The 12,690-nt window shown below is 49.3% G+C and overlaps 1 long non-coding RNA gene across 1 annotated transcript in view; it reads left to right on the top strand.

Moving 5' to 3' along the window:
- Window positions 1-12,690, top strand: part of LOC109444053 (uncharacterized) — a 28,490-nt gene that overhangs the window by 9,571 nt on the left and 6,229 nt on the right. Inside the window, exons 2-3 of the long non-coding RNA XR_002136776.3 lie at window positions 3,394-3,484; window positions 5,487-5,571. This is a non-coding gene — a long non-coding RNA (uncharacterized LOC109444053). The remainder of the gene's footprint in view (window positions 1-3,393; window positions 3,485-5,486; window positions 5,572-12,690) is intronic.

Genomic DNA, 12,690 nt, shown 5'->3' with positions numbered 1-12,690 from the left:
GCACCCTTCCTCTTCCCTTTACGAAGTCTGTTCTGAGCTGAGAGATATAGAGATATGAGAGATAGAGAGAGAACAAACACAGAGATCCTGAGGGACTCATTAATTTCTACTTGCTGTGTCCCAGACATGGGCCTCTGCCAGAGAATGGACAGGGCTTTGACCTGATTGGATGGCTGTTAGGTAGACTGGTTGCTCAAACAGCCCATTCTGTGGCCTCACAGATAGGCAGAGCCCCCTTCCTCTCTAGTGTCATATCACTACCCTCCAACTTCCTGACAGAGAGGGAAACTTGGGGGCCCGAAAGAAGGAAGACTCTACTTTCTTCTGGAAGCTTAGAAGAGGTAGCTGGGAAAGTGTGGGGCTTGATTTGGGGCTTGGGATAGGACTTGCTCTTAGTCCCTGCTTCACCCTTGCAATTCAGAACTCTCCGTGGACTCTGTAGTCCAACAAGTAGTTTTTGTTTGTTTGTGTGTTTGTTTTAGTATAAGTATACCCCAAATATTACATGGGATATAGTTATGCTAAAATAGTTAGATATTGATCTGAAATTCAAATTTAACTGGGCATCCTACATTTTATCTGGCAACTATGGGGGGGGGGGGGCAGGCCTGCCCCATTCCCCTAGAAAGTCCAGAGGAAATAGGCCTAAGTAAAAGGTGGTCTGAGCTCAACAGACTGCTCAGGCTGCACTGACAGCCCTCTTCTCTCTTCTGGATCATGGCTGAGGCCTCCAAGAGTGGGGCGGGTCTTGGAGTCTGGGCTGACCTGCCCAGCCCCCAGCTCTGCCCTGGGGGTCAGAGATCATACCCATTCACCAATCAGTAGGGATGGGCCCTTTTTCATCCCAGCACTGGGCTGCTCAACAGGCAGCAGGCAGGGGCAGACCACAAGTGGAGGCACCAGCACACAGGGGTCCCTGAAAAAGAAATTAAAAATTAAAGAACAGAAATCAAGAAACTGGAGACATCGAAAAAGCATCCTCATTTGGAAAATTAAATCTTCCTGATATTTACTGTACAGGCTTAGCACTGAATTACACAATGGGCATGGGTTGGGTCAACTGCATAAATGGTGTTCAAATTTTCTGACCTCTGGAGGTCTAGCCCAACCCTCCCTTCAGGGCGGGCCTAACTCTGGGCTGGCCTTGGAGGGGGAAATGGTGGCAGAAGCTCCTTCTCACCCCCTAGTCCCCAGGCTTTCCCCCCTCCTCTGTCAGGCCTCAGCTGGGCCCAGGTCCTGGTCCTGCCCGAGGTCCCCCTCTGGTTCATGGTCCTGGTCCCCCTTCTCCTTAGACTGAGCGCTGCGCGGCTCCACCCCAGACTCCATCGCCTGCTCCAGCGCTGCTCAGGCTTCAGCTCCAGCTCAGGCGTCAGCTGGAGCTCAGGCTCTGTTCCTACTCCTGCATGGTTTGCTCAGCTTGCTTGGGGCGTCTCCCTACTGAAGAATTATGTTGCATAAAGCAGCCGCCACCATCTTGAACTGGCAGTGAACTTTGCTTTCTACATATAAATACAGATAGCAATCACACCCCAATCAGCGCTGAGGCTTCAGGGCATCATCTCAGCAACTCTAACTTTCCCATTACGATAATGTGATTTTCGCTCAGTCTATAATATCACCAGCCATGAATAAAGCAACTGGCTCTTTCTGTCTCTCTCCTCCCTCCCCCTTGTCCCTGCCTCTCTCCCATCCCCCTCACTCTCCTTTCTGTTCCTCTCTTACTCCCTCCTCTTCTGTCTTTCTCTGCAACCCTTCCTGGTGTCTGTGTTCATCTCTATCTCTATATCTCTGAGCATCTCTGCCTTCTTCTCTCAGTCTCTCCCTCACCCTCTGGGACTCACATTCCCTAAATACTAATGACAGGGAGCTGCAGCGCCCTGAGGGTTCAGTTAAGTTCTGCTCCACAGCTCTGCCATCATCTGCTTATGCCTGAAGGTGAGAAACTGCAGGGTTGGAGGTGGTGGGGACAGCCTGCCAGGCTTTGGGGAGGGTGAGGAGATGGGTAAGGGAGGCTAGGAATTGGCTCCTTCTTTTCTCTCTCCCTCTTTACTTATGGGCCAGGATGGCTGTCTGCAAGGATTCCCATTAGGAATGATAAAGCTAGAGAGTCAGGAACCAAAGGAACCAGTGGGGGGAGCTGAAAACTACCTGCTTGGGGGAGGGCCCTGGAGGCTCTGGTTTTTTGGGTATTAGGGCCCCCAAACCCAACCAAATTCCAAGTGCCAGGCTATTGTGAATAGATACAGCTGGTGAGAGGGTGCTCGGGGAAGGCCTGGGGAAAAAGAGGAAGTAGGGTCTTTCTAGGGTCATCTCTGAGCACCCCGGGTCCTGAACTTGGCAGAGCTAGCCAGGCTGGAGCTGCCTTTGCCAGAACAGGGGATAAAAGCCCACAGACAGCCTTAATTAAAGTGTCAGCCACCTTGTCAGAGCTCCTGGAAAGGCCTTGCCTTCATGGACAGTCTCCAGGATGGTAGTGGTACTGGTGGGGGGATTGTCTGTGCCTCTCTCTGGTCATTCATTTATCCATGCCCCGTGTTTGCATCCTAGTTCCTTTACCTACTAGTTTGGGATCATGGACAATTCTCTTAACTTCTCTAAGCCTCAGTGTTCTCATCTATAAAACAGGAATAATAATACCTATCTAGTGAATAAAATCATGTGTATACATTGCTTAAAAGTGCTTGGCACATTGTTAAATGTTCAATAAATGTTGGCAATTATTATTACTATTAGAAATACTGAATGATCACCTCCTATGTGTGTAGGCAGTGCACCATGGAGGTAAAGAGCCTGGGGTTTTGGAGACAGACTGTCTGAGTTTGAATCCTAGTTTACCCACTTACAAACTTTGTCATCTAGGAAAAGTAACAGCCTGGCTGAGACTGTTCCCTCATCTATAACAGGAATAATAACAGGCCCTACTTCGTAAGATTGTTGTGAAGGTTGCACAAGCTAATCTAGTGCTTGGCACAGTGCTGACATATGGCAAAGGCTCTAAGAATACCAGCAACGAAGGGTCAGGCATGGCAGATCCATCCGTGAGTGGGGCCAACACTGCCCTGGGTGTCCTGGAGACCACGTTTCGTCTGTGAGTTATTCTCTGGGCCCCTGACTTTTTCTGTTGCTCAAGACCTTTGGTAGCCTTGACCTTTCACTTCTGTGGAGGATGAGGGCTTGCTTTAATTTCCCTGGTAAGAAGTGTACCTCTTCAGCTGCCCACCTGCCTGTGGTGGGACTACAATTCCTGCCTCGTCTCTTCCTCGGTCAAAGGTGGGGAGGAAAGGTGCTCCCTAAGGCCAGGGTGACTAATTAAAATCAGACTTCTGCTTTCTGTCCATTTCTGTATTTCTAAGTGTCTGTTTGCTTTTCGTTTTGCTTGGTTTTTCTCTGTAGGTTCCTTTGGAGGCATTCCAGCCTAATCTCAAATGAAAGAGGGGACAGAAGGTTCTACTCTCACATTGGTGGGACCACAAAGGATCACCAGGTATTATGGCAGTCAGAGCTCCCAGCCGTAGGGTCTGAAGAGGTAGACCCAGGGGAGAAATCTAGGGGCACAGTGGCTGGCCGGTGGCTTATTTGGGTCTCTTGGCTCATACCAAGTCTTTCTGCTTGGCTCCAGGAGGAAGTTACCTACCCTTCAAAATCCAGAGCCATAAGCCAAAGCATTCTTAACCAAGTACTTTAGCCAAGGGAACCCCACAGTCTATCAACTCCCTACAGGACTTGGAGTCTGATCTCCTCCCTACTTACTCCACTCCTCAAAGACAAATAAGACATGGCCCGTGGCTTCCATGTGATCACAGTCTAGTGCGGGAGACAGGCATGAAAATAAAAAAGTAAAATACAGAGTGAGAGACAACATAATAAAGATAGCTACAGGGTGCAGTAGAGACACAAAGAGAGTGGTCAGTTCCACCTAAGGAGTCAGGTAACTCTTCCTAGAGGAGCTAGTGCTTCAGCTAATTTGTAAATATGGGCCATCTGGAAGGGGGGAAAGAAGGAAGGGCATTTAAGTCAGGGGGAGTAGCATAGGCAAAAGCCTTGAGGTGTCCAACTGCTTGGCACAATTGGAGAACTGAAGGATGGGGTAGAGAGGTCACTTTGGGAGAGGCCAATGGAAGGGGACAGAGAGTAAAGAGCCAATTGAAGTTGTGCTTTATCCTGAAGGGCTTTAGCAGTGGAGTGATTTGCATTTCAGAAAAATAGCTCTGAGGTTGATGAAGAGAATGGGGGAAGGGTGCAGCCAAAAAAGCTGGGGGCTGGGAGACCAGTGAGGAAGATCTTACTACTAACCATGCAGGCGAGAGACAAAGAGGACCTGAGTTATGGCAGTGGTGATGGGGCTATTGAGGGGTGAGGTTGGAGAGGGCCTTACACGTGAATTGACAGGATTTTGTGCCTGACTGGATGTGTGAAATGATGAGGGAGAGGGTGCCTGGAAGACCACCAGGTTCTTGCCTTGGGTGAATGGCTAGAAATGACAGAGAGCGGGAATACAAGAGATGGAATATGTTTGGGGAGAGTGTAAAATATTGAGTTTTGATTAGGACATGTACCTGGGATGGGGGTCTGGAATACATCTCAGTAAAGAGATCCAGGAAGTTAAGAGAATATTAAGAACAACTTTATCTCCATACATTTAGAAATTGAGATGTCTGGTAGGGAGTTGGAAATATGTGTGTGGAGTTCCAGAGAGAAGTCTTTTCAGGGTATGTGGATTTGAGTCACCAGAGTATAGATGATCATTAAAGCCAGGGGAAGGAGGTCAATTACTTGGGAAAAACAAGTGTGGAGAGATGAGAGCCAGGAGTAGAGTCTTAGTAAGGGGTGTCAACGTTTAGAGGAGTGGGTTTCAACCTTGGTAGCATATTTGGATCAGCCAGGAAACTTGAAAACACTAGTGTCTGGGCCCCGCCCCAGACCAACTAAATCTGAATTTCTGGGAGTGAAGCTGTAAAAGTTCCTCAGGGGATTCTAATATGGAGTTGGAGCAGAGCACCAATGACTCAGAGGGAGGGCAGAGGAACGGAGCTAGCAAAGCAGACTGAGAAGGAATGTTCAGGAAGATAGGAAGAATTTCCAGAAGGGAGAGTTTTAAAGCATCAAATGATTCAGAATAATAATGGTTAACCTCTACCCAGTACTTGTGCTATGTCAGGGACTTTACATGAACTCACTGAATCCTCCCAGAGACCCTATGAGGCAGGTACTATTAATTTCATTACCATTCTAAAGATAAGGAAACTGAGGCACGGGGATGTTAAGTACTTGCCAGAGTTACACAATTAGTGAGCAGAAAGCAGGATTCAAGCCCAGGCAGGCCACTGCTGAGTCTGTGCTTCTAACTGCTGTGCTGGGCTGTCTCTTTTGCAGAGGGCTGAGTGAGGTGAGCTCTGTCCATGGGTTAGTATAACCTTCGAAGGGGTCAGCTCTCCTCTTCTCCTGTCCCTTCTTTCTGTTTCTTTTCCTTTTTTCTCTCACCCTAGGTCACTAAGGCAGCTGCCCCTCACCACCCTGGCATTCTCCTGGCTGACGGGGCTCGGTGGAGCTGGTTCTCCTCACTCTCTCTTGGTGAGACAACACAGTCCGGCCTGAACAGGTGGCCATAACTGTGGGGGCACCTGGCCAGTAGCCTCTTCCTTTACCAGATTAAGCTGAGCATCCTTTTAAGTCTCCACAGTCTGGGAGGGGGGTGGGGAGTTGGTTTGATGCAGAAGAAACAGAGGAATCTGATCTTGGGAAGTAGATGCAGAGACAGACCTTGAGCAGGAAAGAGACTGGAATCCATGTTTATGTGGAGGCGAGGAGAACATAATCAGACACCTGGGACAGCCCCATGCACAGCTCTTGGCTGATATCACCAAGCCCTGGAGCAGTGTTTCTCAACCAGCCTGCGTGTTAGAATTCCAGGGGGGCTTCAAAACACCCTGCCACCTCCAGACAATTAGATTAGAATCTGTGGGGGTGGGGCCCAGGCATTGGTGGATTTTGCAAGTTCCCCAGGTGATTTTAATGTATAGGCAGAGTAGAGAACTACATACAACCTCAAGAAAGGAGCTCTGAGTGAGTATAACCTTAGCTTTGTCACTTCCTAGCTGGGAGGTCTTGGGCAACCCATTGGACCTCTTTGAGCCTCAGTTTTCTTATATCTGAAAAACGGGTGTGGTAACCTTGACCCTGCCTACTTTACACAAGTTATGATGACACCCCAGTAGACCGTTGGATGTGATATATTTTGCTAATTATGGGCACTATATAAAAGTGAGGTGGAATTAACCCATACAGACACTAAAATAAAAATAAGCACATATGTTCACTTGGCATAGGTAGGTGCATTTGAGTGAGTACAGACACACACACACACACACACACACACACACACACACACACACACAGCCAGTCAGCCTCTGGTTGGGTTCTGAAACAGAGCTGTGTTTTCCTAGACATAGGCTTTTTTTTTTTCAGCCTTCAGAATATGCCATTAAATTATGGAGAGATGATCTGGTGTGTGTGTGTGTGTGTGTGTGTGTGTGTGTAAAAATGATTGCTAAAGTGCAGCATCATTTGAGTCCGCCTGTCAGCCTATCAGAAACGTCATCTATAACCTTCACTGTTTGCAGTTTAATCTCCCCTGCCTCCCCGCAGGCCCTGTTCTGACATTTTAAACCCCATAAATGACAGTAGTGCTCTAAGCCATTTTGAAAGAAGCCAAGCATTTGGAAAAAACACACATAGAGACATACCCCCTAAACTCCCCTTCCCCTGAACACATGCTCACTCACGCTCATAAGTGGAATCACACACATGCTCATCCCTCTGTACTGGCCAATTTGGGAAAAATCATGGATACTGGCCAACATAAGTGCACATGCATGACGGCAGGACACAGGTGCATGAAAGCACAGCCCTGTATCTGATGCACATACACGCGCTCCAGCAGACGCATAGCAGACACACCTTCCCACTCCCATCATCAAGTCCCATCCATTCCTCTTCTCCTTGGCCTTGAAAGAGAATGGAAGAATCCAGGGTCCTTGAAAGGCTGGTGCTGAGAGTGATGGGATGACATGGGACACTGAAGGGCCCCAAATCTTGGAATTTAGTATCAGAAAATGATGTCTATTAACAGACTCTTGGAAAGCCCATGGGTAGGAGGGGATAACAAGCAAAGTGCACCCCACCCTACCAGCAACCAGATAGCTCACCACATTTGGGGAACTAGATAGAAAAAGAAAACCTAGAGATACTTATTAAAGGGATGAGCCTACGAGTGTGGAAGACATGACATAAGATGTTGAGAGTGAGGTCCATAAAGGCAGTGCCCTAGCAGCTCCTGGCTTTATCCCTAGGACCTGGCGCAGGGTCTACAACATGCCAGAGACTCCTAAATACTTGTTGAATAGATGACTATGTTGAATAGATAAAAGAATATGTAAGCTCTAGAGTGAGTAAGTGGTAAGGGGAGTAATTGAGTGTGTGTGTGTGTGTGTGTGTGTGTGTGTGTGTGTGTGAGAGAGAGAGAGAGAGAGAGAGAGAGAGAGAGAGAGAGAGAGAGAGAGAGAGAGAAAAGGATGGGAGATTGCCTAGTTAAGGATGGTTTCTTAGAGGAGATGACCTGAACTGCAACTGGAGGAGAGAGGCCCACATCACATCTGATATCCATTTGTTCTAGGATAAATGGCTAACTTTTCTTGTTTTGGACTATCTCTGACTTTGCAGCAAGATCGCCACACTTAAAGACCAGACAGACTCCCAGATAAAGTGGGAAATAATAGTGAATAGTGAATTAGGATTACCTTTGTGCAGTCCTGGGGCATTTTCCTGAGCTGGTAAACTTCTCCTTATGTGCAAAGAATGTGTACCAGCAGAAGATACAGACTCTGAGCAGTCCTGCTTGATTCTAAGGGACTTTGGGAATTCTCTGTGGCAGGGCTGGCTCCTGTGGCTCTCCCTCCCACCACCTTAAGTCATCATGCACTTTAAGGGACTTGTTTCCGTGGTAACCAATTAGTGTCAGCAAGTGAGGACTGTGATGTCAGGATGGGGGATGGAGTGAGAAACCTCCATCCCCCATATTCCTGGCTCCCCATCATGGTCTGCAGCCTTGCAGGGAAAGCTCCAGAAGAGATGCAGGACCACACACTTGAGGAGCACAGGTTCTGGGTGGATCTGATTCACCTGGCAGTGTCCCTACCTGCCACTCCATTCCAAAATGCCGACAAGGCTGTGGGCCTAGTAGTGAGACAATGTGAGCGTATTTGGAAGAATAGCAATAGTCTGGGACCATTGCCCATGCCCCTCCCTGTCCTTTGGGGGACAGGGATCCTAGTCTTTCTTTATTTGAGGGGTGGGCTGTAAACAAGGCCCAGAAAGAAGTCTTGGCTCAAAGGGGAGGAGACTCTGCTCTCAGGCCTCACTGGAGACCTGTCACCACCCCACGCCCCAAAGATGGATGTGGGTCACAGAACTCCAGCAGTTTTAACCCCTAATCCTTGGGATCATGGTTAGGCTTCTTGAGGGACTGTCTGGCATATTAGGGAAGGTCATTTTAATCAGAAGATAAAAGGCAGAATGCAAGACTTTGCCCTTAGGAGAAAAAAGAAAGGTGGTCATTCACTTACTGGTCAAAATATGCTGCCCCCATCACAGCAGCTGGCAGGCCCTGCTGTGAAGACGATGAAGAGGACAGTGATGATGGTTATGATGATAAACAGCAGCAGCTATATTTCGCACGGCATGTTACTTACCAAAACATCCTCATAGTAAGCCCACTGCTAGATAGGGCAGGAGTTGTCTGCAGGTTGGGTCTGGAAGTGGACTCTGCGCTAGAGAGTGCTGTGCAGGAGCCTTACAGGGGTGGCCCTTATGATCATCACCAGTGCAAGGGAAAGAACTAGAAAGAAACAGGACTGGACAGAGGGAGAAGCTGAGCTGTGCTGCAGCTAAAGACCTTAGCCGACTACAAGGGGAGCCCTGAGGTTGGGATGGCCTTCAGAACTGTCTTAGGTGGGGGAGAGGTGGCTGGGCCTTCATATGTCCACCATGACCAGGCATTGGATGCAGGCTCCCCAGGGAAAGGGGCATGACTTCAGGTGAGGCAACTCTCTTCAGCAGAGGCAAATCCAGGAAAGCCTGACAGGTCAGGGCAAGAGCTGGGGAAGGTCCTTAGTACCGAGGGAAGTGCGGCACTGTCCTATGGCCTCCACCACAACAATTATCATTTTCCTTTTCAAGACCAGGAAATTGAAGTTCAAAGATAATGTGATGACCTGCCTTGTCACACAGCTATCATACGGGCAGGGTTATAGTATAGCTTCAGCATCGTAAACATAGTCTTGGCTTCACAGAGAAGGGCTTTCAGTGTACAACTCCTTCAGTGTGACTGCATGAGTAAATCATTGAGGGAACCCTCTTCCTGGGCTCCATGGAGGACAGGCAGTTGGAGCTGAGGGTGCCCTGGAAGGGGGGGGCGAGGGGGAGTTCCGTGCACTGACCCCAGGCAAAGAGTCAGGCTGCAGAGGCCCTGTGCCAGGCCTCTGGAAGGCCTGCCCAGTTCTGTCAAGGTCCAGGGAGCCTCCCCCTCTTCTGGAAAGTAGAGACTGTGGCCTTAATCCCTCACAGCGCAGAGGCCACAGAGCTGGTTGATCCGGGTGGCGAGAGAAAATTTCCTGACAGATGTGTCAGATTGACCAAAAGATGAGGGGCTTTGAGGAGATTATTCTGTCTGCTTGATGCCTGGTCCCTGAGCCCTCCATGGAATGGAATCCTTTGGGCTTCTGGAAGGGAGCAGAGCAGTCAGCAGGGGCCCAGCAATGGTCAACCTCCCTGGCCAGTTCCAGGGGCAGCCAGCTGCCTCAGGAAGGCCTGGCAGAAGACCCTTGCTGAGGGATGGGAAGGAATGGACAAAGAGACAGAAGGTAAGAAATATCAAGGTAGAGGCCAAGAGAACTGGGAGTGGCTGGCTCTCGCAGAGCCACAGAAACAAATGGAAGGAAGTCTGGGCTTGTTTGCAGGCTGCTGGGCTGGGCCATCTAGGTCCTATTTAGGATTTTGGAGGTCACTGAAGACTGTTATAGATATGTGTGGTGGGGGCCCGGACAGAAGCAGACGAGTGTGAGAAATGGAGTAAAGGAAATCCACACCCCTCCCTCACCTTCACAATGGAATTGCTAGCTTCCCAGGCTGGGAGTGACAATGGTTCTTTCTTTCCTTTCTCTCGACTCTCCTTGGCTAGGAAGTTAGAAAGAGCCAAGCTGCTATAGGGAAAAGACCCAGAAAAGGGCCAGGAACCTAATGACAGCTCTAGAGTCTCTACCTCGGAGACTCAAGAAGATCTACCAGCACCTACACAGTTCCCCCTTTGCCCTGAGGGCAATGGGTATCTTTCCCCAGGGACACAGTCCTTCTTGCCCTTTGGTGGGGGCAAGAGTGAGTGGCCATATTTTCTATCCTGGAAACTCTGATCAGAAAGAAGTTTTTGTTTTTTAAACTCAGCCACCTTGCCCCTCCTCACATACACATTTCCCTTCGTGACCTTGTGACTCCTCCATTAGGTCTCCTTTCTTCTTGCTTCAAGAAAAGCCAGGCAGGGCGGGCTGGGGACCAGGGAGGGAGGCGAGATGGCGGAGAGGCTGAGCCAATCGTGGGTCTGCAAGGTGCAAAGCAATCAGCGGAGCCGCTGGTGAGCGGGGTCACTCAGTAGTGTGCACATCAGGGTGAAATCCTTTCAGCTCTTCGCCAAACCCCTAGTGAAAGACAATCAGGCTCGCTGTCACCGAGCTAATTCTGTCTATATAAAAGCAGTAATGAAATTCACGGCAGGATTACCCTCTCCATCCAATGGGCCAGCGTCGTGGTGACATATCTCTCTTATTGCCCGAATGTAACACACCATCTAATTTACGTCGTGTAGCGAGCAGGAATGAAATGTTCATAAAGAATTGCTGCATCTCGTCACCTTAACTGCGGCCCGGGGCTCTGAGGCATCTGTCAGGGAGAGGAGCAGGAGGAGGGAGGGCGGGCGGGGCTCAGGGAGCAGCAGCCAGGGGCAGGGGTTCTGGGGGGTTGTTGTTTCTTAATAGGGTGAAGTGGAGGCAGAGGGAGGCAGGGGCTGGGTGGGGTAGGGTGAGGAGTGGGAAAGGGGGGCACGGAGGGCTTTGGGGAGGCAAGGATAAATAAGGGTAGGATGAAGTGGTCTGGAGGGAGTATTTGGAAGTCTGTGTAAGTCTAGGGAGCCAGAGAATCTGAGAGTATGCATGTTTAGGTTTGGGTGAGTTTGGGAGGATAAATGAGTGCCAAGGGGCTTGGTTGGGAAAACGACCCTCTAGGTGCCTGTCAGATACCACAGGGCCCCTGGTAGTCTCATTCTCTGGAAGTGGAAATCTATCTACTTCTGAAGGCTATCAGAATGAAAGTCTCTAATGGATGAGAAAGGAGACCTTTTATAGGGGTTATCAAGGAGCAGACAGACATTGGGAGCAAGTTCTACAAACCTGGGAGTTATTCGTGGGTCCTCCTGCTCATTCAGCCGCAACTGCAGGACCCGACCATCAGTGAACCCTTTCACCTCCACTCTGAACTGCTCTTCTCACCCACCCTTTTCTCTCTATCTCCACCACCCCAGTCCAGGGCCACACCATCTTTTGCCTAGCTAACTCAACACCCTCCGGACTAGTCTCCCCACATGCCCTCTTTCCGCCTCAACTCAGCCAGGGAGTGGAGTTGCCATGCCACTACCACCATGCCTCAACTTGAAACCCTGCTATGGTGTCCCCTTGCTCTTAGGATAAAGACCAGAACCCACACCTCCAGCTTCTTTGCCCCACACTCCCAGTTGCAAACTGTACTCCAGCCACATTGGCTTTTTCCTGTTGTCTGAATGTGCCATGTTCTAACCAGCCACTGAGGCTGTGCTCATGCCGTTTCTTCTCCGTGGAAGACTCCACCTCAGCATGACCTCAACCTTACTCCCATTTCAGATGTCAGCTGAAATGTTGCATCCTGAGGGAAGCCTTCTGTGACAACCCAGACTAGGTTAGCTCTCCTTCGATATGCAGTCTTAGCATCATTTACTTCCTTTTATAAGACAAAGCACACATTGTAAGGATATGTTTCCTTTTGTGACTATTTAATTATAGTCTGTATTCTCCCACTGAACTCTGAGCTCCATGAGGGCAGGGACCATGTCCATTTTGCTCACCATTATATTCCCAGCACCTGGAACAGTACCTGGGGACATTACAGGCACTTGATAAATATTTGTTGAATGAAGGAATGGGTGGATTGCACAACCACTAGACACCCTGTTCCTTCCTTCTTTCATTCATTCAGCAAACATTGACTGAATGCCTCTTGTGTGCCAGGCACTTCAGAGTCACTGTGGACACAATGCCAAACAAGTGCAGACATAGCCCCTGCCCCTGAGGAGCTCACAGTCTAAGGAGGGAGACAGACAAGCAAATAATACCACCATGGTGCTAAACCTGTCTTGTGCTTCTTCACCTCTGAGAAGAATCATGTCTTCACTGTCAGGGTCACCTACGAGACGTGGCTGAGATTCTGGGGCCATACAAAATTCTCCCCGAACTTCCCCCAGACACAGCTCAACTACCTGGGGGGGGGGGGCGGAACAAGCAAAACAAGCACCCCATCTTATGTAACCCTCACAACAACTGTGATACTGAGGTGTTA

This window comes from Rhinolophus sinicus, chromosome 15, assembly GCF_057876585.1.
Source record: "Rhinolophus sinicus isolate RSI-liver-muscle chromosome 15, RSI-T2T, whole genome shotgun sequence".
NCBI lineage: Eukaryota > Metazoa > Chordata > Mammalia > Chiroptera > Rhinolophidae > Rhinolophus > Rhinolophus sinicus.
Note: the sequence above shows the minus strand (reverse complement) of the source record. Positions and strands in the feature narration are given on the sequence as shown.